Source organism: Papio anubis, chromosome 12 (assembly GCF_008728515.1).
Source record: "Papio anubis isolate 15944 chromosome 12, Panubis1.0, whole genome shotgun sequence".
Classification (NCBI taxonomy): domain Eukaryota; kingdom Metazoa; phylum Chordata; class Mammalia; order Primates; family Cercopithecidae; genus Papio; species Papio anubis.
In genome coordinates this window covers 55,987,713-56,012,036 of record NC_044987.1, presented here as the reverse complement: position 1 = coordinate 56,012,036, position 24,324 = coordinate 55,987,713, and the positions used below count along the sequence as shown (strand labels likewise).

At 42.5% G+C, this 24,324-nt stretch overlaps 1 protein-coding gene across 4 annotated transcripts in view; it reads right to left on the bottom strand.

The window, feature by feature from the left end:
* GAB2 (GRB2 associated binding protein 2) overlaps positions 1-24,324 on the bottom strand; it is a 202,717-nt gene that overhangs the window by 40,807 nt on the left and 137,586 nt on the right. The gene's annotated exons all lie outside the window — the stretch shown is intronic.

Sequence of the window (24,324 nt, the reverse complement as noted above, 5' to 3'; positions counted from 1 at the left end):
ACTGAAAGCTGCTCCCTTCAGATGGCTTGCTGTTGGTAAGTGGAGTACATTCTACGTGTCCATTCTGGACAGGGCTGATTCCTAGGCCTGGTACTGCTGTGACGCATGGCTCCATCACCCCTCAGGGTCACTTCCTATAATTACAGTTTTCAAATATACTTTCAAACATTTCACAGAACAAAAGCAACATGGTGTGCTACATGTAAGAGAAAAAAATGTATTAGGCTAATAGTGTAGAGACTTGGCTCTGTTCCTAGATCTGCCTAAAGGCAGATCTGCTTGCTATTTGACCTGGAGCAAATCACTTAGCCTCAGTTGCTTCATCTGTAAAAAGGGACTGTTAACTATCTAGGATTACTTGCCCTGCTGTTTATCATAGAGGGTTGTTGAAAGGATTGAATTAAAACACACACACCAAAAACTTGTACATGAATGTCCATATCAGTATTATTCATGAGAGCCAAAAAATGGAAACAACCAAAACGTTCTGACGAATGGATAAACAAAATGTGATATATCCACATAATGGAATATTATTTAGCCATAGAAATAAAAAATACTGATATAGGTTATCTTGATGAACCTTCAAAATATTACGCTAAGTGAAAGAAGCCAATCATAAAAGACCACAGATCTAGAGTTTTGTAAGGTGGGAGGAGTGTTTGCATGCTGGACAGGCTTCCTAGCGGTGATTGTGGAAAGGAAGGGGAGTGATTCTAGAAATGATTTCATTTATGTGAAATATCTAGAAGAGGCAAATCCGCAGGGATGGGAAATAGGTTAATGGTTACCTGAGGGCAGGCATGCGGGAGTGAGAATAGATCTAAGTGGGTTGAAATTTTACCTTGAGTGAGTGAACCTCATGCACAGGACAGAAGTCAGGAGACCAGGAATCCAGTTCCAGTTCTGCCATAAACTAGCTGTGAGATCATGTGTGGTCACTGAACTTTAATTCATAACTATCAAGTATTGGAGGATAATCCCTAGCCTACCTATCTGTCTCACTGGGTTGTTTTAGGAGGTAAATGAGAAAAGGGTTTGGAAGCAAATCCATGCACATGCATAAGGTGTTAATAGGATTTGTTCTTATTGCCTGGGTACCCCTTGAGAGAAGAAAAGAATGGTGAAAATAAAGGAAGATATTAAACAATGTGTGGCTGGGGTGTTTCTGGTACTTCTTGCTGTGTAACTGACCTTCCTAATGACCCAAGACACAAGAAGAAAATGGAGGTTTCTAGACTCCTGGCCTGAGCTTCTATCTCCAAGTCTAGACTAAAGATAATGCCCACAAATGCCTGAGTCAATCTATTTTCTTTTAAACAGTTTTTTTTTTTTTCCTTCTTCCTGGCTTCTTTTTAGGGCCCTACAGAATCACTCCCCTTCCTTTCCACAATCACCCCTGGGAAGCCTGCCCAGCATACAAACACTCCTCCCACCTTCTTGCAAAACTCTAGAACAGGAAAGCTCTGAAAGATTTCAGCCGAGGAGCCCAGCCCAGGCCAGCCCAGCCATCGACTGGCTAGTGATAACATGAGCAGGAAAGGGGTGGTTGGCAGGAGTTTCTGGAAAAGATGACTGGCCAAATAATGACTAGTTCCCTTATCTCAATGCCCTTTTCATCTTTATCCCTTCTCCTCAAAAAATTTATCCCCACCCTCAAGCCTCAGTGGATCTCAGAACCCATAAAGTGGTAGACCAAAATCCGTGTTGGAGCTGGATTCAAAGTCTGGCTCTGCTAACTCCTAGCTCTGTAGCCTTGGATAAGTTAATAAGCCTTTTTAATTCTCACTTGTTCAATAGGGGTAAGTACTCTGTAGGACTGCTGTGAGGAATAGAGATCATTTTATATAAAGCAGTTAGCATAGTACTTAGCCACTCTTATTGCTCCTATTCCTGGAGTACACATGGAGCTGGCTGAGACCTTGAGATTGGCCAAAGAGGTACGAGCTGCTTTCCAAGCCATGATGGATGCTTGGAAGGTAACTGTTACTGTTTCAGTCACAATTATACTCCATATAGATGGTATATGGGGAATTAATGAGAACCAAAAGGACAACAGTGACTATGGTAATCACAGCTGCCATTTACTAAGCACCTACTGTGTGCCTCTAGTCTACCCTGTGAGGTACATATTATTACCTCTATTTTTTTTTTTGGATGAAGAAAAAGAGGCTCAGAGACGTCAACAGCAAACTCTGGGGTCACACAGCCAGAAAGTGGCATAGCCTAGATCTGAATCAGATCTCACAGTCTCCAAAGCCAATTCTTTTCACCTGTGTAGAGGAAGAACTCCCACAAGAGCCCTATGAGGTGAATGGTACTAGGGAAGGAAAGTAAAATATGAGGATGGGGGTCCAGGCCTAGCTCTCCCGCCTACTGGTTGAGTGAATCTGGGCATACCATTTCATCTTCCCAAGCCTCGCTGTCTCTATTTACAACAGGAAGAGGTTGGATTAGATCAGGGATACACATCAAAGTTATCTCTGGGAAATGTAAATGCAGAGAGCTGGTCACACCTCTGACCTCACGAGTCATATTTACAGAGATTTAGATTAGGATCCACTGGTTTGGTTTTAACAATCTCTGGTTCTTAATTCTGGGGCAGAGACAGAAGTGTTAGGGTGTACTGAAAAAAGGGCAAAGCAGGCTTTGAGTGACAAATGAAAGAGCAAATACTTCCAAAAACCTTTCTTTGGATCATCAAAATTGCAAATTGATAAGCATCCATGTTCTCACTGGCCCTTCACATAATCTATGGCTCCAAAGGAACAAGGTGTAACAAAAATAACCCTGATGTGGACTTCCAAAACACAGGTTCTGAAACTATTTTATTTTTTTTTCCTCAATGAGAAACATGTACTTGAAGGTTTTCTTTAAAAGCCTGTTAAATATATAATTTTTTTTAATTTTTAATTTTTTTTTTTGAGACAAGGTCTCGCTCTGTTGTCCAGGTTGTAGTGGAGTGGCACAATTATGGCTCACTGCAGCCTCGACCTCCTGGGCTTAGGTAATTCTCCCACTTTGGCCTCCCAAAGTGCTGGAACTATAGGTGTGCACCACCGTGTCTGGCCTGAATGTATAAACTTTAAATAGCACATACAATATATGAATCAATGTTATAATTCCATATACAGGGTACCCTTTTTGATTTTCATAAGGTTATAATGTTTTCATTGGCATTTTTTCTTTTTAAACTTTTAGGTTCAGAGGTACATGTGTAGGTTTGTTATGAAGGTAAACTTGTGTCGTGGGGGTGTGATGTACAGATTTAATCACCCAGGTACTAAGCCTAGTACCCAATAGTTATTTTTTCTGCTCCTCTCCCTCCTCCTACCCTCTACCCTCTGGTAGGCCCCTGTGCCTGTTGTTTCCTGACTTGTGTCCATGTGTTCTCATCATTTAGCTCCCACTTATAAGTGAGAACATGTGATATTTGGTCTGAAACTATCTTATTACAGGGGCTTGAGCAAAACTTTTAATCTCTTTTTACCTCATTTCCCACACTGTCAAATGCAAAAGAGAACTTACTCAACAGGGTTCTTTTGAGGATTTGATGATATGAAATATAGGTAAATAATTATTAAACACTCAATAAATGGCTGTTGGCCTGACACTTGTCCCATTATTTATTACTAGAAGTGGAATGGTGGTAAAATTCTAAAAGTTCTAATGCAGAGAGGATGACCAAAGAATTTTGAAAACAGTATTTGATAGGATTCTAAGGATTGTGTGGTCCCTGTAGAAAGCTCATTGAAAAACAAGGAAGAAATGAAGAATCCTAAAAACAGTCTTGCTGAGGGCAAGACTAGATCCAAAGCTCCAGGTCACTTTTAATCATAAGCCTGAAATTATTTAAGAAGGATTAAGTCTCAAAGTCCTTTGGCATATATAATAATTTATGCCAGAGGAAATTCAAAAATTCAAGGCCAAACATAAAATGGCTCCACTTTACACAGTAACTCACATAATATAGCAATTGGAAGGATCCCCAGAGTCCAGTCTCTAATTTATCACCCTCCTCCCACCTCTCAAATCTTTCATCTACAGTTTGAGAAACTGTGGCCCAGAGAAATAAGACTTGTCCAAGGCCACACAGAAGGTCAGAAGTCGACCCTGGAATCAGAATTCAGATCTTAGTCCAAGAGCCCTTCCCCTGAACTACAAGATGTATCGCTATGAATGAAGATGTACTCTCTGTAATGTGGGCCTGGGGGCAGGAGCAATCAAGCTGTGAGATCTGATCACCAGGACACTGGCTGACCAGACCTGTTATTTGTTTTGAGTTTATAATATCACTTATTATTTGCAACGTAAGTAAACATTTGTGGATCAAAATACTAAACACTAGCATAAATAGATCCCCACGTTCAGAAATATAAGTTTCCTAATGTTTATAAAAACTATAAAGTGGAGGAAGAAAAAAGAGATAGAGACAGGCAGTAACATGAGATCCCATGAGACCTTTCTGGGCCTATGATTCCCCATCCCCCTGCCAAGGGAAGACTCTGAGAAAGAACACCATCTCTGCTAGGGAGAGCCAAGTCAGAACATCCTGACCTTGATGCATACGATCTCACAGTATATATTAGCAGAAATTGATTGTGTGAAAGACAAAGAGGAAAGACAGCAAGTGACTGTAGCTTAGTGGCACAGCACAGTCCCTGGTCACACGTCCTTTTACAACCTTCTTTGGCTCAAGGCATCTCATTTTAGAGATGGAAATGCCTTGCCTCCCAAAAGGCCTCTAGTTAGAATTAATCATGCCTTCTAAATCTTTTTTTTTTTTTGGGAGATGGAGTCTTGCTCTTGTCTCCTAGGCTGGACTGCAATGGCATGATCTTGGCTCACTGAAACCTCTGCCTTCTGGGTTCAAGCCATTTCCTGCCTCAGCTTCCCTAGTAGCTGGGATTACAGGCACCCGCCACCACACCCGGCTAATTTTTGTATTTTTAGTAGAGACGGGGTTTCACCATGTTGGCCAGGCTAGTCTTGAACTTCTGACCTCAGGCGAACTGTCCCTCCTCGGCCTCCCAAAGTGCTGGGATTACAGGTATGAGCCACCACGCCCAGTCTATGCCTTCTAAATCTTTTGTAGTATGTAATTTTGCCATTTATTCTAATTGGGAATTCACAAATCTGTCATATAAAGTGAGACTATAAACTGTTAGAAGCCAGGATCCAGATCATCTCTTTTTCTCTGATGCTGTTTAGCACAATGTCCTATGCCTAGAAAATGTTGCAGTTAGAATAAGGAGGTCCCAGCCCTTTGGGAGGCAAAGGCAGGAGGACCACTTGAGCTCAGGTGTTCAAGACCAGCCTGGGCAACATGGGAAGACCCTGTCTGTCTCTCTCTCTCTCTATATATATATATGTGTGTGTGTGTGTGTGTGTGTGTGTGTATGTGTGTGTGTATGTATATACATACATATAAATTAGCTGGGCACTGTGGCAGACGCCTGCAGTCCCAGATTGGGGAGTTGGGGAGCTGAGGTGGGAGGATCACTTCAGCCCAGGAGATCGAGGTTGTAGTGAGCTGTGACCACACCACTGCACTCCAGCCTGGGCGACAGAGTGAGACCCTGTCTCAACAAAAACAAAACCCGAACCAGAACAAGCAGGTCTTCAATCAACACACTAGAGCAGCAAGTTCTGTTGGAATCCTTCCTCACTGGGTTAGAAGAATGAATGACCAAATAGGATCCAAATGTAAACAGTTCTTTAGGGTACAAGAAATTGTCATCACTTAATGAGGTTTTCTGGGTTGTATGTATTTCTGTTTGGGGACAGCAAGTCTATATTTAGCCATGCACTGTCCTGTTCATTTGAGAGAGGTCAGGTTACAAGCTTTGTTTACATCTATCATACCCCTCAGTTGTGGCAGACCCTTCTCCTGTTCCTTCGTGTGGGGCTTGGGTTGGTTAGTTGGTCCCCTCAAGGATTCATTCATATTTGAAATGAAGCACTCTTGTCATTTACTTAGGGTCAGGAGCAGGTACTGGAGGCACTACTGAGCTGCCAAAGGGTGGCCTATGCTCTATGAACTTATATGTAGTCAGGAAGAACAAATTTACATTCAGAGGAGCACTTCAGCCTTCCCCCAAGGAACTCTGGGAACCCATTAGTTTTCTCACAGGAATCAATCCATGGAGTGGGTACCTTAAGTTCATGTTACTGATGCATTAGACCCTTGTAACCTTTCTATAGAAATATCCAAAATACATCACTGTATTTTGAAGCTAACCAACTTTATAAGAGATAAGCATTCCCCTCCTTTCACAGTGACTCTGAGACAACTGGCAATTGGTGGAAAACAGAAGCGTCAGACATATCAGTTGTGGATGCTTATCAAGAATCGTGATCAGCAGCAATAATCACAAGATTGCACCTTAAACTGATCTAGTGTGGATGGCTAGGCTGGGATTCAAAGAGCTCCAGCTCTGCCGAGGGAATTATGAGATCTACAGAATTCTCTGAAGGGGAACTTCAGCTTCAGGAGAGGCAGTGTGCTACTGAGAAAGGAACATGCACGTCAGAGTCCGAATCTCAGCTTACTAGTTGTGAAACCTAGGGATGGTACCTGAATCCAAGAGTTCTAATTTGTAAAATGTATGAAACAGCTACCTGTAGAACTGTTCTAGGGAATAAGAAATGCCATAGTCCCTGCACATAGATGTTCCACAACTGGTAGTTGGTCCTCAGCACTGCACTGTGGGAGGTAACCTGGTGAGGGAAAAGATCTTGAACTCTGTGTTCCCAGACCTTCAGGGTTTGACCAGAGGCAGGGTCTGTCACAGAGGGTGCAAAAATGGGGTCAGCTGCCTTTCGTATGGTGAGTAGAGGACTTCAGGCACAGGGCCTCGCAGGACCCAGCTTGTAGCTGGCAGCTCTTTCTCAACCCCTGCCTCCAGTCCTGGGGGTCCTAATAATCTCCTGGTTTCACATCTGTAGTTTCCCTACTCATCTTTCAGACTTGTGTCTTGTTGCCTCGCCATCTCTAGGTTTTAAAAATTGGGGTCCAAAGGGAGAGTTTCTTTTTAACGCCATTTGGAAGGCCAAAATACTAAGACTATATGTACTGAGTGGGCCTGCATACTGAGTACATTATTTGAGCAGGCCTGTTATTACACTAGAACAGGGGTCAGCAAACTACAGCCCATACATCACATCTGGTCTGTTTCTGTGGTTTTACTGGAACACAGCTATACCTACTCATTTACATAATTGTTTATGGCTGCAAATATACTACAACAGCAAAGCTGAGTAGTTGCTACAAAGTACAGATGGCAGTCTGAAGTATTTACTATCTGACTGTTTACAGAGAAAGTTTGCTGGCCCCTAGACTAAAAGTTCTCACTCTGGTTTGCATAAACATGTCCTCCTTCAAAATATTACCATCTAATTTAAGTTCATCACTAAGGAGATAGATTTAAGCTAAAACCGAAACCAATGAATCCCAAATGTATGCTTTGAAATAACCAAGAGAAGAAATGACAAGATAAGCTAGTTTGAAGAGCCCATTAGTATTATTGTAAGAAATCATATTCCTTTTTATTATAGCATACCTTAGGCACAAACAATGTCCTAGTTGTTGGTCAGCATAAAGAATGTAAAGATTCAAGAGTCTGGCCGGGCACGGTAGCTCACGCCTGTAATCCCAACACTTTGGGAGGCCAAGGCAGGCAGATCACGAGGTCAGGAGATAAAGACAATCCTGGTGAAATCCCGTCTCTACTAAAAATACAAAAAATTAGCCTGGTGTGGTGGCACATGCCTGTAGTCCCAGCTACTCAGGCGGCTGAGGCAGGAGAATTGCTTGAACCCGGGAGGCAGAAGTTGCAGTGAGCCGAGATCACGCAACTGCACTCCCACTTGGGTGACAGAGCAAGACTCTTTCTCAAAAAAAAAAAAAAAAGAAAAAAAAAAAGAAAAAAAAAATCAAGAGTCTAATACGGTAAACTTGTACTAACAAGCTTAAATCACCAGCTTGTTCTTTCTGATTCTTAACCATTTATTCTTTTTCCATATCACAGAAGCACAGGTCTGGAAATAACTCAAGGGATCATTTAGCTTAATATTAACACTTTACTGACAGAAAACCTACAGTCCAGAAAGATCAAGTGATTTTCTTACCAGTGACTGAGTGCCCAGTCACCTGGGCAAGGATGTCAGTCTTCTGTCAACTTTTTTTTTTTTTTTTTTTTAGTAAAACATCTCATTGGGGGAGCAATAAATATAAGTTCTGGGTATATTTTTCTACTGTAAGGAAAATGAGAAAAGCTTTTATTTACCAATCTAACATAGTTCCATAAAGTTCTCTAAAAAGTCCAACATTATGACTGAAAAAGGTCTGAATTATTATTGACATGCTATTTTGATAAATAGTAGTGTTTTCATATATCATATAGTACTTTCTAATTTTCTTTTATGTCAATACAAACAAGCCTGCTGGGATTATGACAGAGATTGGACTGAATCTATTGATTAATTTGGGGAGAACTGACATAAACAATACTGAGTCTTCTCCATAACACGATCTCTTTCCATATTCTGGGTCTTTTTTAATTTATCCCAGTAATGTTTTGCTGTTTTATGTATAGAGATCTAGGATGGTTTTTGTTAAATTGATTCCTAAGTATTTTATTTTTTGATGTCATTGTGAAAGGAATTAAAAATTTTTTTTTTTTTTTTGAGACAGAGTCTTACTCTTTTTGCCCAGGCTGGAGTGCAGTGGCACGACTGCAGCTCACTGCAGCCTCTGCCTCCAGGGTTCAAGTGATTTTCCTGCCACACTCTCCTGAGTAGCTGGGACTATAGGCACATGCCACCATGCCCACCAAATTTTTGTATTTTTTTTTAGTAGAGTTGGGGTTTCGCCATGTTTGCCAGGCAGGTCTCCAACTCCTGACCCTCAGATGGTTTATCTCCCTTGGCCTTCCAAAGTGGTGGGATTACAGGCGTAAGCCACTGCGTCCGGCCAAGACACCTTTGTTTTTGAGTACCACAATGACAAGTGTAATGCCCTTCAAATCAGGAAATTCAGCAAGATCTATTATTTGATAAACATTTTAATCACACATAGCAAAAAGGTTTTTTGAGTTTGGGCAAAACAGAGATAGGGGTTATTTAGGATATTTTAGTTTTCGGGACATAAAAGTAACATGATGGAAGTCTCCAAAGGGCTGTTGTGAAGATCATAGAGAAGGCAGCAATAAGTTATTAGTCACAGATTCAACATACATTTAATATGTACTTATTGTATACCAAACCCTATGCTATATGCTTTAAGTGGATTCTTAATCTTCATAATAATCTTGTGAAGAATGTCTTGTTTCTATTTTACTGAAGCAGAAGTTGAAGCTCAGAAAAGTAAATTAACTTACCCAAGACCACGTTAAGACTAAAGTCATTAATGTTGTGGGTTCATATTCATGTGATTCTAAGACCCTATGTACTAAACTGGTCTTCCATACCATATATATACACACATATATATGTGTGTGTGTGTGTATGTGTATATATATGTATATATAAAACCACTCTATAAATCATAAAATGATTTTTATATGATCATAACCATAACCATCAACATCATTTAAAATACTAAAAGTCAGGAAACTTAAGTTTTAATTCTAGCCTGGCCAGTCAGCTGCATGATCTTGAACAAATTAGTTTCCTTCTCTTCACCTCTAGACACTCTGTCATTTGAGCAGTTTGGAACTAACCGCCCTCTAAGGACTCTTCGAGATCTCATATTCTAGAAGTTTCTCATTCTATGAAATCTATTCCCTTCTGTCTTGGCTGAGCGTTCTTGCTAATATGATTCACTAGCCATGAAGAATTTTGTTCACTGACCTCATCCATAAAAGGGCCGAGGAGGTAGCAAATAAAAGCAAACAATAAACAAATGGTAGATGTATAAAATAAACTTCAGGTCTTCAGCATGCTCTATCTTTTCAGCCTGGTTAGTATATCATCTCTTTTGAGCTCTTCTTCATTTTTTTGTTTTTCCATTGTACTTTAATACCATGTTAAAGTACATGTTATATGTTTCAGAATTATACAGAATTTCAGGTATCTCAGACTTTGTCACCTATGAGTAAGATGAGAATGTTTTTAAAGCTCTCCGTTCTCCCCAACAGTGAATTTCTTAAAATAAAAATGTCTGGAAATAAGTCAGAATTTTTCAAAAGAATTTTTTGTAACTATTTACAAAGTTATAACCAAACACTAACTAAAACATTCAGCCAGGCATGGTAGCTCATGCCTGTAATCTCAGCATTTTGGGAGGCTGCAGCAGGTGGATAACCTGAGGTCAGGGGTTTGAGACCAGCTTGACCAACATGGTGAAACCCCATCTCTACTAAAAATAAAAAAAATTTGCCAGGTGTGGTGGCGCATGCTTGTAATCCCAGCTAATTGAGAGGCTGAGGTGGGAGGATCACTTGAACCTGAGAGGTGGAGGCTGCAGTGAGCCGAGATCACACCACTGCACTCCAGCCTGGGTAACAGAGCAAGACTCCGTCTTCAAAAAAAAAAAAATCATGTGGATATTTACTGGGCAGCTACTCTGTGGCTACTAATGCGGTGATCTAAAGAGGAATAAGACGCATCCTTACTCTTATCTCCCATGCATCTCCTCCCCCAATCCCAAACTGTGCTCCACCTCAATAAACTGTCTCCAGTTCTCTAGACCTTGGGGCACTTAAAATAGCAGCCCAGGGACAAAAGAAAACAAACTTGAATTTACTGAGAAAATCCCGTATTGACCAGGATTACCCTGAGTTGATTAAAACTTACATTTCTATCACTGGCCAGATGGGGGCTTGATGTTGAAACTAAATTCAGAATTTAAAAATTATGTATTTTCACACTTGAGATTAACCCCAAATTTTTTATCTGGTAGTTATATCTTGGCACGGAGTCAGGCATGGTTCAGTTAAAAGCAGGTAAATCTTGCTGAAAACTGAGAAGCCCAGAACCTCTTAGAAGTAGACATAGAGAAGGCAGAGAGAGCCACTAAGACGAGTTCCAAGGCTGGTTTGGCTGAGAGAACCAAAACTGGAGAACATAACAAGGCTCAGGAGTCCACTGAAAGTAGGTCCACATTTTATGCTCTTCTCTAACCCTTGTCCCTAGAACAGGAACCGGCAAAAGCAGGTTCTCAGTGGTAAGGGCACTGAAGAAACAGAAACTGAGGCATCACTAGAAACGTGGGCAGTAGAATCCAAGAGGAGGAAGAAGCATGTTCTGGGAAAAGAGAAGCAGATTTTCTTCGGAAATACAAGCAGAGAGACCACATGCAAGCCAGAAGCCTTCCAGTCAGCAGGCAGGCTCCAACCACTGGACTGAGGTGTGGTAAGACTCTGGTCTATGAGAGGGGGTTACATAAAAGCAGGACAGGGTCCACTCCTGGGTGGAATCTGAGACTACGGGCAGGTTATCAAGGCAAAGATTGGGACACTGGAAAATTAGCCAAGATCCCAGGGCTAACCCTAGCTAGCACACAAGAGCAGGGCTAAGGAAAAAAGATTCCACAGCACTGGCTTTATGCTGGGATGCAGGAGGCCTGGACTTAATGGTAGAGTTCAGAGGCCCCTGGCAATGAGTACAGAAGCAGAAGTTGGCAACCAGGTAGTCCTGACACACATATCACCTCTAGATCACTATTTCCCAGACTCTTCCATTTTGTGGACAGGTGAAAACATTACCTCTTCATGCACTTGTGCACTTTTAGAAATGGACACATGGGGCTGCCAATTTTTAATAATGTCAAATATGGAAAACTATCATTTACTATGACTGTCACTTCACACACACGAGAACACTTTAACATACATGCACAAAGAGAATCTCTGAATAAAGGGAAGTCTTAAAATCTGATTACATTTAGTTTCATGAAAATTGATTATATCTTCCTCATGTTTTTCATATTTTTGTGGACTAATGAAAATTTCTGCAGCTCAGCCCTGTAGGTCCCCATTTTGAAAAATCTGCTGCAGACCAGTATCTTCACATTGTGCACCAGTCTTCCCAGGCAACCGGCGGAGAGAAGGAGGGGTGGGCAGTTGAGTCCAGCTTGCATCACTTGACCCTCTCCTCTGCTATATTCAAAGTGGCTCCCTCTCAATTGTTTCATAAATTATTCTGTTTCATGTGAGATTTGGTTAAAAAGCAATGCTTTAAAAAAGGTTTGGAAATCACTCCAGTTTACTGTTGAAGAAACTGAGATAAATCATAACAAAGCTGAAATTTAAAACCAGGACTCTGATTCCCAGCACAGATCCTAGAGAGAGAAGACTGTATCTACTGATTTTGTAGAGTTCAGAATCCTATGTAGAGCTACACATAAATAGATGTTTAATTGTAATCGAGATCTTCAGAGGTCCAAGGTGACCTTACCACTAAATACAAAGTTCTAATCTACTTCTAGCCCAATATGAGAGTTAGCCTGGGCTTTGGAATCCAGTCAGGGACCAATTCAACAATCATTTACTAGGGATAATCAGAAGCACTCCAAGAACCAAAAAAGTAGAGGGGATCTTATGAGATGTTTGGGAGCCATTCAAAGCTTCTGGCACAATGGAGTTGGGAAGAGATGTTCTCTGGGTTTTGGCAGGTAACACTAGACTGTCTATGCTGGCTGGATGGGGTGGTGAGGGGGAGTGTCTGGTATTAAAAAAAAAAAAAAAGGCAGAAATAAGGATGAAGACAGAATGAAGAGAACAGGGTCAGGTTTCTCCCTGTCTCCTTTTCCTCCTCCAGAGGATTTAGACTTCCCTGAAGTTGGTCAAGGTTGGAGTTTGTTCTAGGACAACACAGAAATATTTGTGAGGATTTTATGGAGCTCATGTCTGAACTCATGGCCTGTTCTGTGGATGACTAGAACCAGCTGTAAACAAAAAATGACAAGCAAGAGATCGAGGAGGAAGGCCTGATATTTCAGGGTTATTTAAAATAACCTTTTTATTTCTTTCCCTTTCTCTCTCTCTTTCTTTCTTTCTTTCGAATGAGGATTTCAGATCTGGCTGGAAACTGGTCTGGATATTTATTTTCCTTATTGTCTCAGTGGAAAAAAAGGGTGGGTGATTCAGACAGCAGCCTCCGCCCCTGGGCTGGAGCCTGGGTCAGTCTCCACTCTGTTCTTTCTTCCTTAAGAGAGGAGTCTCAGCCTGGGGAGAAGATGCATATTACCGCCCACATTTGCTTTTGGCTTCCAACAAGGGTTCCCCAGAGGAGTTGGTCTGATTTCAGTTAATAAAACAAAACCCAAAAGGTCGGGGAGGGAATGAGGGAGGAAAAGGCACTCCCAGGGATGAGAAGACGGAAAGCGGGAGGTCTCTGATCAAGGTTTCTCCTGGGCACTCTCTCTCTCTTTTCATGGTGGGGGAAGGACCAAGGTCATCAGAATGAATCTGAATGGACTACTTGGCTCTACCACACTTCTCCCTGCTGTAAGAAATCCAGCTGGAATAAGAGGTCCTGACTTTTAAGGCACCAGTCATTCTCTCTGGAAAGAGCTGTTTGAAGACCCCAGTAACATTCCTCCACTGGATGCTGAAGACTTCCCCAAAAGCATTCCCATGGGTATCGTTTGACCCCAGGTGGGACCCAGGACTTAAAATAATTCTAGTGTTGACTTACCTGGGAAACTTAAGGATTACTAGAAGTTTAAATATTTACAAAATATTTAAAGGGGGCAGTCTCACTAAAATTTTAGTAGAGAAAAGGTGGGGAAGAGACACAGAAGAGTTGGTCAGAATTTTGGGAATTCTTTATTCCATAAGATTAGACATGTGACTACTGTGAAATTCCTGCCAAGGAGTTTGAGAAGGTAAAAAACTAAAATAGTAGAGAAGATACAGTGGAGGCTCTGGCCTTATTTCAAAATCTCCAAGAGTTACAAAATGGGGCTCTGGTAAGCTAAATTGCATGAGCTGTAACTCACAATAGTTTGTAGGTTCCTCTAAGAAGGATCATGTTATCTTGCTAGTTTAGCTATCAGAGGTTAATATCAATGTACAGATAGCACTGAGCACTTTGGGAGGCCGAGGCGGGTGGATCACAAGATCAGGAGATCAATATCATCCTGGCCAACATGGTGAAACCCTGTCTCTACTAAAAATACAAAAATTAGCCAGGCACAGCACCGTGTGCCTGTAATCCCAGCTACTTGGGAGGCTGAGGCAGGAGAATCACTTGAACGTGGGAAGTGGAGGTTGCAGTGAGCTGAGATCACCCCACTGCATTCCAGTCTGGGCAACAGAGCAAGACTCCGTCTCAAAAACAAAAAAAAGGATAGTCAGTTCTCACTGATTTATAAACCTCTTGCTCCTCTTCCTTCTTGCTGGCCATTTTGTGACTTAGAAGCAGCCATGGTAAACAGCTCTGTGACAATGGGTTGGTAAAAGTGAGGAGTCAGAGGACACAGCCATAGACGGGAGTCAAAAGCCTTGGATTCGGGGCCCTGCCACTCTGCTTTCTGGCATCATCACTTAGTGTCTTTAAGTCTTAGTTTCCTTGCTCGTGCGATAGGAATGATATTATCAGCCCCTACCTATCTCACTTTGTTTCCTCATGCTTAAATGAGACTGCGTAAGTGTTGTGTAAACTATAAAGTTCTGTAAAAACACCGAATATTTAAATTATATTCTGTTCATCTTGTCCTACAGACACAAAAATCATCACTGCTACTGCTACGACCACTACAAGCAAAAAATGAAATGAGCAGCTGCTGTTCACAATGTGTACCTGTACGTTCTCCAAGCTTTACCTATGCAACTTCCCAACAACGCTGTGAGGAGCATCATCTCCAATTTACAGATGATAAAACCTCCAAGAGGGAAAGTTATTTATTCAACATCAATAAGGTAAATAAGTAGCAAGGTTGAGACTCAAGTGCAACTAGCTGTCTTTTGGCATCCCTGTGATAGTGGCTGTGCAGGCCCTAGAATAGCTACTGAATACATGGAGGAGGGAGGGGATAAAAGGAAAAGAGAAGTCCTCAGCTTTGAGGATTCAAAAGGGGTGATGGCTTTCCTAACAGAGAATGACTCCTGAGCACATGAATAATTCATCGAAGCTCTCTACTGAGAGACGGCTCTTTTTGTGTGTGGTACATCTGGTCAGGGATAGCTGCCCACGACTGAGCCACAAATGTGAGGACTTGGATCTGCTTGCTTGTAAACACAGCTCAGAGCAGCTCTCTGCTTCCTTACTCTGAGGACTGACAGCTATTTTGATTCCAAAAGGCAGGTGAGGTTTTTTCGTTGGTGCACACACACACACAAAATAAGCAAAAATAAATCCCACATATATGATACAGAATCTTGATATGTGTTCCTGCAACTGCTTTTCCTTCTAGCACATCATTCCTGGTTTCCTTTTGAAACGAGTTCTCTATCAAGAGAGTGTTTCCTCCAACCTTATGTCGATTTTAAACTCACTTTCACTCCTGGTCTGGTCTTGAGCATGTAGGTTTTATTCTAGACATTTTTGGTTGGAATATGTGAAGACTGGAAGGTGGCAGTAGAAATAAGAATCTGGAGGTGGCAAGAAGGGTGAAAAAACAGTCTCCATCTGCCACAAACCTCTTCTAGCTGAAAGTAAACACATAAGTTTTTATATGAGTCCTATCACAACTCTTTAAAAAAAAAAAGTAGTTGGGCACAGTGGTTCATACTTGTAATCCCAGCACTTTGGGAGGCCAAGGCAGGTGGATCACTTGAGCCCAGGAGTTCAAGACAAGCCTGGGTGATATGGTTTGGCTGTGTCCCCACCCAAATCTCATCTTGAATTCCCATGTGTTGTGGGAAGGATCCGGTGGGAGGTAATTGAATCATGGAGGCAGGTCTTTCCTGTGCTTTTCTCATGATAGTGAATAAGTCTCTTGATATCTGATGGTTTTAAAAAGAGGAGTTCCCCTGCACAAGCTCTCTCTCATGGCCTGCTGCCATCCATGTAAGACATGATTTGCTCCTTCTTGCCTTCTGCCATCATTGTGAGGCCTCCCCAGCCACATGGAATTGTAAGTCCATTAAGTCCGTTTTTTTTTTTTTTTTTTTTTGGAAATTGCCCAGTCTTGGGTATAATCAGCAGTGTGAAAATGGACTATTACAGAAAATTGGTACCAGTACAGTGGGACGCTGCTGAAAAGGTACCCGAAAATATAGAAGTGACTGGAACTGGGTAATAGGTAGGGTTGGAACAGATTGGGGGGCTCAGAAGAAGACAGGAAAATGTGGGAAAGTTTGGAACTTCCTAGAGACTTGTGAATGGCTTTGACAAAAATGATCACTGCGACATAGACAATAAAATCCAGGCTGAGGTGGTCTGAGATGGAGATGAGGAACTTGTTGGAAACTGGAGCAAAGGTGACCCTTGTTATATTTTAGCAAAGAGGTTGACAGCATTTTGCCCCTGCCCTAGAGATTTGTGGAACTCTGAACCTGAGAGAGATGATTCACGGTATCTGGGGGAAGAAATTTCTAAGCAGCAAAGCATTTAAGAGGTGACTTGTGTGCTGTTAAAGGCATTCATTTTCATAAGGGAAGCAGAACATAAAAGTTTGGAAAATCTGCAGTCTGACAATGTAATAGAAAAGAAAATCCCATTTTCTGAGGAGAAACTCAAGCTGGCTGCAGAAATTTGCATAAGTAAGGAGGAGATGAATGTTATTCCCCAAGACAATGGGGAAAACGTCTCCAGGCCATGTCAGAGGTGTTCACGGCAGCGCTTCCCATTACAGGCCCAGAGGCCTGGGAGGAAAAAACGGTTTTGTGGGCTGGGCCCAGGATCCCTCTGCTGTGCGCAGCCTAGGGACTTGGTGCCCTGTGTCCCAGCCACTCTAGCCATGACTAAAAGGGGCCAAGGTACAGCTTGGGCTGTTGCTTCAGAGGGTGGAAGCCCCAAGCCTTGGCAGCTTCCACATGGTGTTGAGCCTGCAGGCACACAGAAGTCAGCAATTGAGGTTTAGGAAACTCTGCCTAGATTTCAGAGGATGTATGGAAGTCTGGATGCCCAGGCAGAAGTTTGTTGCAGGCATGGTGTCCTCATGGAAAACCTCTGCTAGGGCAGTGCAGAAGGGAAATGTGGGGTCGGAGCCCCCACACAGAGTCCCTTCTGGGGCACCATCTAGTGGAGCTGTGAGAGAAGGGCCACCATCCTCCAGACCCCAGAACGGTAGATCCACTGACAGCTTACACTGTGTGCCTGGAAAAGCTGCAGACATTCAATGCTAGCCCATGATATCAGTCTGAAGGGAGGCTATACCCTGCAAAGCTATAGGGGTGGAGCTGCCCAAGGCCGTGGGAGCCCACCTCTTGCATCAGTGTGACCTGAATGTGAAACAGGGAGTCAAAGGAGATCATTTTGGAGCTTTAAGATTTGACTGCCCCACTGGATTGTGGACTTGCATGGGGCCTGTAGCCCCTTTGTTTTGGCCAATTTCTCCCATTTAGAATGGCTGTATTTACCCAATGCTTGTATCCCCATTGTACCTAGGAAATAACTAACTTGCTTTTGATTTTACAGGCTCATAAGCAGAAGGCCTTGTCTTGGATGAGTGAAGACTTTGGGGGACTGTTCAGAAGGCATGATTGGTTTTAAAATGTGAGGACTTGAGATTTGAGAGGGGGCAGGGGCGGAATGACATGGTTTGGCTGTGTCCCCACCCAAATCTCATCTTGAATTCTCACATGTTGTTGGAAGGACCTGGTGGGAGGTAATTGAATCATGGGGCAGGTCTTTCCCAGGTTGTTCTCATGATATCTGATGGTTTTAAAAAGAGGAGTTTCCCTGCATGAGCTCTCTCTTGGCCTGCTGTCATCCATGTAAGACATAACTTGCTCCTCCTTACCTTCTGCCATGATTGTGAGGCCTCCCCAGCCATATGGAACTGTAGGTCCATTAAACCTCTTTTTTTTTTTTCCATAAATTGCCCAGTTTCAGGTATGTCTTTATCAGCAGTATGAAAATGGACTAATACACTGGGCAATATAGTGAGACCCTGTCTCTACAAAAATTAAGAAATTTAGCTGGGTGTGATGGTGCACAACTGTAGTCCCAGTTACTTGGAGGCTGAGGCAGGAGGATCACTTGAGCCTGGGAGGTCATGATTGTGCCACTGCACTCCAGCCTGGGCACAGACAGACAAATGAGAGAGACAGACAGACAGACAGACGAATGGACAGATGAACAGATGGAAGGAAGGAAAGAAAGGAAAAGAGGGAGTATCTGCTTGAAAGAGGCTCCACATACGATGAAGCCCCTACAGGAGCAAACCAGGGGCAGGAACACTGGCTTGAACAACTCCAGGGGATACCCCTACACAGAAAACAATGTGAATAGTCCTTTGGGAAATGTGCAACTCGAGGTTCTGCCAGTGGGTTCTAGGTCTGTCTGGATGCATCCATGGAGAAGCAGAAGCATGGGGTGAGAACAGAAAGTATGTTATCCCTATTTTACAAAAGGAAGCTGAGACTTTATTGAGTGACCTGCTCATGTAATCACAGAGTAGTGATTTGAACTCAGACACCCTTGTCCCCAGCGTACAGACTAACCAATAGAGCCTGATGACTAGATTAAAGCTCTTGAAATTACTAAATTAGGAATATTCCAGACCAAGGACTTTGGCAATATGGGTTAGTAAGGAGGGAGAACCTCAGCCTACCATAGGGACCCCTGGTGGGTGCTTCCAGTACAATGCATAGTGTCCAAAGGAGCAAAAATATCCAGGCCTGTTTCTGGCAGATGCTTATATTCCAGAAGAACAGGGACAAAAAGACAGCATATTATAATGCAACGTCAGGTCTGGGTTAGACTAGAATCCCAACTTTCCCATCTTCTAGCTGTGTGACCTTGGGTCAAATCGTTGCTGTTTGAAAGGCTTACTGTGACTTTTTAGTGGGAATTTATGTAAAGTCTCAATTTTCACAGAATAGATGGTCAATACACAGCTGCGATAATTTCTTTTTGTGATCACCAAGGGTCAGGTGCTTTTCACCTAGGGCAGGTACTGACATGAAGACTCAGGTGATTGGATTGTTCTCAACAGGCCCCAGTAAAAGGAAAGCAGTGTTGCATTAAGGAAGAGTTTCTGGGGCTGATAAGAGTTGGGTAGCCCTTCTGAACCCAGCCAAGGATGCGGGGTGGGTAGATGAAGAAGATCTTTAGCCCTGGGGAGTTATAAAAGTGCTGGGCAGGGAAGAAAAAGTACTCAATTTCGTCATTTGAAAAACTGAAATTAAGGTGATAAAGTGATTAAATGAAATAGGCTACTACACAGAAGAAAGTAGTCAAATGTTAACTTTCTGTTTCTCCTCAGATCCCAACTCTCAGTCAAAAAAAAACAAAAACAAAAAAAACACTGAATGAATAATTAAGTTTTAATTTTTTACCTGAAGGTTTTACAGATATAATCCAGTTTAAGAGAGCCACAAAATTAAAACATAAGCAGATTCTCCTCTGAGACAGAAGAAAAGCCAATTGTTTTCAACAGAAGGATCTCACAAATAACCTCTATCACAGACGATATTCTTGCTCTGATAAATTAAAACACGAGACATTTAATAAAATAATTCCCTAAAAAAGGCTTAAGAAAATATATACATGCGTATGTGTATATACATATTTGTGTGTGTGTGTATATATATATATTAAAAAATACACACACACAGATATCTATCTATCTGAATATATTTCTGGCCGGGCGTGATGGCTCACACCTGTAATCCCAGCACTTTGGGAGGCCGAGGTGGGTGGATCACTTGAGGTCAGGAGCTTGAGACCAGCCTGGACAACAGGGTGAAACGCTGTCTCTATTAAAAATATAAAAATTAGCCAGGTGTAGTGGTGCATGCCTGTAATCCCAGCTACTGGGGAGGCTGAGGCAGGAGAATTGCTTGAACCTGGGAGGTGGAGGTTGCAGTAAGCCGAGATCATGCCACTGTACCCCAGCCTGGACGACAGAGCAAGATTCCGTCTCCAAAAATCAAAAGAAGAAAATAATATATTTCCCAGCCAGGTGCAGTAGTGCATGCCTACAGTCCCAGCTACTTGGGAGCCTGATGTGGGAACACTGTTTGAGCCCAGGAGTTTGAGGCTGCAGTGAGCTGTGATTATGCCACTGTACCCCAGCCTGGGTGACAGGGCTCACAAGACCCTGCCTCTTAAAAAAATATAGCTCAGTGCAGTCTTGAACTCCTGGACTCAAGCAATCTTCCTCTCTTAGCCTCCGAAGTAGCTGGAATTACAGGCTAGGAAATATATCCATATAATTTTTTTTTTTTTTTTGAGATGGAGTCTCGCTCTGTCGCCCAGGCTAGAGTGCAGTAGCACTATCTTGACTCACTGCAAGCTCTGCCTTCTGGGTTCACGCCATTCTCCTCTCTCAGCCTCCCGAGTAGCTGGGACTGCAGGTGCCCACCACCACGCCCGGCTAATTTTTTGTATTTTTAGTAGAGACGGGTTTCACCGTGTTATCCAGGATGGTCTCAATCTCCTGACCTCGTGATCCGCCCGCCTTGGCCTCCCAAAGTACTGTGATTACAGGAGTGAGTCACTGCACCCGGCCAGGAAATATATTATTTAATAAGGCTATTGACAAAATACTCAATTATTTGTCACCCTCTAATACTCTCCTCCTTAGGGAGGCCTAAGCTGGTTGTATATGTGTCACTAATCTTGGTGATTCCTGTTACAGCATGACTCTGTGACTATCTGGTTGCATGCCTGTCCCCTCCTCTAGGCTATGATGTCTGAGCACTGAGACTCTACTGTTCATCTTTGTAGCCTCATTGGTTATGACAGGAACTTGCATAAAATAAATGCCCCATAAGGTTTGCTGAATGAATAATGTGTGAATGAACAAATGAACCTTGCTACCAAAGAAAGCAAGCCCAGATAATGTAGTTCCCACATTTTCATTGTACTGAAGTCCTATGCAGTAAAGGGATTTAGACAATATCTTTTAAATATGTGATTTTTAAGAAAGATATCTGCACCGAGTAATTTTTGCCACATCTCAAGAATATTATTTTCTTGATGAGAACACCTCTAATCCCACAAGAAAATAATTCAATTAAAAGCCATTTGCTTTTTGGTTATTATTTTCCCCTCATCATACCTATTTCTTAAAAAGCTGAGGTACTTCTTGGACCCATTTCTCACATGGTTAGAGTAGGTAGCTAGGCAGACACGGGCAGGGCAAGAGAGGCTCCTGCCCACGTCCCACCAGGAATGTCAGACAACCATCAGGTGAGAGTCAGGCGGTTAAACTCTCTAAAATAACAACTGGTTGCAGCTGATGCTGGGGAAAGAGGGTCTCCCAATAGATAGAAAGCACCTGAAACTGGTGATCAGCAGCTTTCTGATAAGATCTAGGAGATAGGCAAGTGGGCTCAAGCACGCACACTATAAGGCAAAATGGTAGAGTTTAACTGGTATTTGGACTTCCTCTAGGAACACTTGACTGGTAAAAGAACACCTCAAGTGGGCATGTGTACAGCTTTAGTAAAGACACTGTGCATGCAGCTCCTCCAAAGTGTGGCAGGCCACTGCACATGCAGATAGCCCTCTCCAAGGGAAGAATCAGGGGAGAAGAGACACAACCCCCCGGAAGCATGCCAATGTCTAAAACTCCAGATCAAAGGTCAAACAGAGCACTGAAATCTCTCAAGTTGCCCGCTTGGCCCTCTTCCAAGTGTTATTTACTTCCTTTTGTTCCCGCTCTAACACTTTTTAATAAACTTTCACCCCTCTTCTAAAACATGCCTCAGTCTCTCACTCTGCCTTATGCCCTTTGGCTGAATTCTTTCTTCTGAGGAGGCAAGAACTGAGGTTGCTGCAGACCCAGATAGATTTGCCACTGCTAACATTTATGAAAGCTTTGAGACTGGTGGTTTTGTGGAGTTTTTTTCCCCTGCTTTTTTTTTTTTTTTTTTTTTTGAGACGGAGTTTTGCTCATGTTGCCCAGACTGGAGTGCAATGGCATGGTCTCAGTTCACTGCAACCTCCACCTCCCGGGTTCAGGCGATTCTCCTGCCTCAGCTTTCCTAGTAGCTGGGATTACAGGCACTCACTACCACGCCTGGTTAATTTTTGTATTTTTAGTAGAGATGGGGTTTCACCATGTTGGCCAGGCTGGTCTTGAACTCCTGATCTTAAGTGATCCACCCACCTTGGCCTTCCAAACTGTTGGGATTACAGGTCTGAGCCACTGTGCCCAGCCTCATTTTTTTTTTTTTTTTTTTTTTTTCTGTTTTTTTTGAGACAGGGTTTCCCTCTGTTACCCAGGCTGGAGTGCAGTGGCGTGATCTCGGCTTTCTGCAACCTCTGCCTCCTGAGTTGAAGCAATTTTCTTGCTTCTGCCTCCTGAGTAGCTGGGAATACAGGCGCACACCATCACAGCCTAATTTTTGTATTTTTAGTAGAGACGGGGTTTCACCATATTGGTCAGGCTGGTGTTGAATTCCAGGCCTCGGGTGATCCGCCTGCCTCAGCCTCCCAAAGTGCTGGGATTACAGGAGGGAACCACCATGCCCAGCTCCCCGGCCTTTTAATTCATTTCTTATTCCTCACCCCCAACTTTTTGTTTTTTTTTTTTTGGACACAGGGTCTCGTACTGTCATCCAGGCTGGAGTGCAGTGGCGTGATCACAGCTCACTGCAACCTTGAATTCCTGGCATCAACCAATCCTCCCACCTCAGCTTCCCTAGTAGCTGGGATTACAGGCATGCTACCGTGCCCAGCTAATTTTTATTTTTTATCGAAATAAAAATGTTACAGTGAACCATGATTGCGTCACAGAACTCTAGTCTCGCTATGTTGCCCCAGCTGCAGCCCCTTTCCCTCCCTGACTTTTTTTTCACTGAACATGCATTGCTCTTCATCAGGAATAAAATAAAGGGAAAAAAATCTCCATGAAACCTATAAAATGACAAAGATTTGGGGAAAACAGGAAATTCTACTCAGGAAGCAAGAAGATTATACTAAAGAACTTAATAAATAGGGGCTCATTATCCTTCCCCAAGGAAGATAAAAATCACAGAATTCCTAGGTTAGGACATCTCGTTCAGGAATGTCTGGCTACATAATTTGCAGAGCCCAGTGTAAAATGAAAACGCAGAACTTCCTGTTAAAAAAACTATCAAGAACTTCAAGATAGTAATAGTGGAGTGTTAAACCAAGTGCAAGGCCTTCTAAGGATGGGGCTCTTTGTGACGCTACAGTTCATATCTCCATGAAGCTGGTCCTATGTCTAGGGGCTCCCTAACCTGGCTGGTCCTCAGAATCACCTGAGGAACTTTTTTTAAAGAATGAGACATAATTTACATGCCATAAATTTCAGCATTTTAAAGTGTAAAATACAGTGGTTTTTAGTATACTCATGAAAATGTACAACTATCACTATCTAATTCCAGAACATTTTTACCACTCCAAAAAGAAACCCCATACTCATGAGCAGTCGCTTCTCATACCGTCACTCTCTGTCACCACCAATGTATTTTCTGTCTCTGTGGATTTGCCTACTCTGAACCTTCATATAAATGGAATCAAAAAAAGATGGTTCGCTCTGTCTTCTTTCACTTAACATGTTTTCAGTACTTCATACCATTTTGTGGCTTAGTTATATGTATATACCATATTTGATTTATTGATGGATATTTGGGTTGTTTTCACTTTTTGGCTATTATAAGTAATACTGCTGTGAACATTCTTGTGCACGTTTTTGTGTGAACATGTTTTGGCAATATGCCTAGGAGTAGAATTGCTGGGTCAATTCTACCACCCCAGAAAAAACTCCGCTCTTTAACCATCCCACAGAGTTTGAGATGAGCCTAAACAAATGTTAAGGAGCATTTCTACAATTTAACACTAATTTCAAAAAGGTGAGCTACTCTTTTGTGAAGATTATCAAAACCCAAACATAAATGACTGTTTCCTCCTTTTATCTGTCCCTCTCAAGTGAACATAAATGAACACTGGATCATCAATAATCATCACAAAGAACCCACACAAACAAGGGTCAAGTGTGACTGTGCAGGATGGCCTGAAATGGGCTAGGACAGACAGAGGTGAAGCAGAGGAGGGACCAAGCTGAGACCTTCCCTATGGGATGGGTGACAGGTAATGGGACACAGAGTGCTGGACAGCACAGGGAAGAGAGAAAGCGGGAGGGATGAGGAATGGCAGTGGTGTTGAGGCACCTGAGGAAACACCACAAATACCTTTAGCTTTATCACAACCCTAACACTTTTTTTTGCTTTCCTGTTAGAGCATAATTAGGGCCAGGTGTCCCTCTAATATTTGGCCAACCCCTTCACTCTT